This window comes from Peromyscus eremicus, chromosome 4 (genome assembly GCF_949786415.1).
Source record: "Peromyscus eremicus chromosome 4, PerEre_H2_v1, whole genome shotgun sequence".
Taxonomy (NCBI): domain Eukaryota; kingdom Metazoa; phylum Chordata; class Mammalia; order Rodentia; family Cricetidae; genus Peromyscus; species Peromyscus eremicus.
In genome coordinates this window covers 63,432,869-63,434,510 of record NC_081419.1, presented here as the reverse complement: position 1 = coordinate 63,434,510, position 1,642 = coordinate 63,432,869, and the positions used below count along the sequence as shown (strand labels likewise).

Sequence of the window (1,642 nt, the reverse complement as noted above, 5' to 3'; positions counted from 1 at the left end):
ATATATGTAAATTCATTTTAATATACTTGTGTTTCAATTTATCCATAGCTATGTAAGTGATGGTATTCTGACAAGCAGAAACAGAGGTATTATTAACAAGTTAGTTCTGACATGTTCTAACATGTTGGATCATAGACACTATTAACAAAAACAAATTAAGGTTTTTATATGTAAAATACTGACTTACAGTGGAAATTATTTTTAGGATTATTTAATTTTTTAAAAATGTACCTTGATTATGAGCTAATATCTCTCAAAAATTTTATTCATTTCCTCTTTGCATCTTTGCTTCCCAGACTGCAGATGATGGGATTCAGCATTAGAACCACAATAGTGTAAAATGTGGACAAACATGTTCCAAAGCATCAATGGAACTGAGTCTCACATACATGAAAAGACTTGTCCCATGATAAATGGACACTCCTGTGAGATGAGATCCACATGTAGAGATTTTTTTCTCCTCCCTTCATCAGAACACATCTTAAGAGTTTCAAGGAATATGAAACTGTAAGATATCAGGGCAATCAGGATGGTGATGATCTCAGTGGAACTTACACAATAGAACAGCTGAAGCTAATTTATAAGTGTGTTAGAACATAAAATAGCAAGCAATGGAGGAATAGAAGATATGTCTAGCTTTGTTGAATGAACACAAAATAGCTACTGTCTGTACAGTAGCATGCATAATTCCACCTGCATAGGAAGCTATGATGAGCGGTAAGTAGACTCTAGGTGACATGTTCACTGCATACAAAAGGGAGTTGTAGATAGCTACATAATGGTCATAATCCATTGCTGCCAACAGGAAGCATTCTGTGGTTCCAAAAGTAACAAAGAGAAACATCTCTGTCACATATCCAGGATATGAAATGTATTTATCTTTTGAAAGAAAATTGATCAACATCTTTGGGGTGATAAATGTGGAATAACACTCATCTAGGAATGATAAAACACTTAAAAAATAGTACATGGGATTATGGAGCCGGGAATCTCCAATGACTAGCAAAATCAGTCCCAAATTACCTTAAAAAAATAAATGGCAAGAAACAAGAGAAATAAGACTTGCATGTCAGCATCGTTTGAGAAGCCTGTTACATTGTCCACTGGAATTCTTTGTACATCATAATCTAGTGGACTTATTGGCATTTTTTGGCTTTTACAGGTTACAAAGCTATAGCATGTATCTTAAAGGGTCTTATTAATAAAAAAGCACTGGAGCCAAATACTGGGGTGAATGCTGAAAGATCAAAGAAACTGAACAAGCCACAACTAACCTCACCTCGTCAATTCCTCAGCTGATCTTGTTTCCTCAAACTGAAAGCCTCTGTGTCCTCATCCAAATAGATTTCAGCTGAACTGCTGCTAAAAGCCTAAAAGCTTAACAAGCTTAGTTACTGGTCCTCACAACTTATATACCTTTCTGCTTCCTGCCATCACTTCCTGCCATTAAAGGCATGTGTCATCACGCTTGGCTCTGTTCCCTAGTATGGCCTTGAACACACAGAGACCCTGCCTGCCAAGTGAGAGGCCCACAGAAATCCACAAATATACCCCCACAACAGACTGCTGGCAATGGTCGACATTTTCTGGCCTCTATGTCTGTCTAGTGGCTGTTCTGTTCTCTGACCCCAGATAAGTTTAT

At 37.1% G+C, this 1,642-nt stretch overlaps 1 pseudogene; it reads right to left on the bottom strand.

Annotated features, from left to right (window-relative positions):
* Positions 1 to 219: 219 nt before the first annotated feature.
* On the bottom strand, positions 220 to 1,146 carry LOC131908245 (olfactory receptor 5T9-like; annotated as a pseudogene).
* Positions 1,147 to 1,642: the final 496 nt, after the last annotated feature.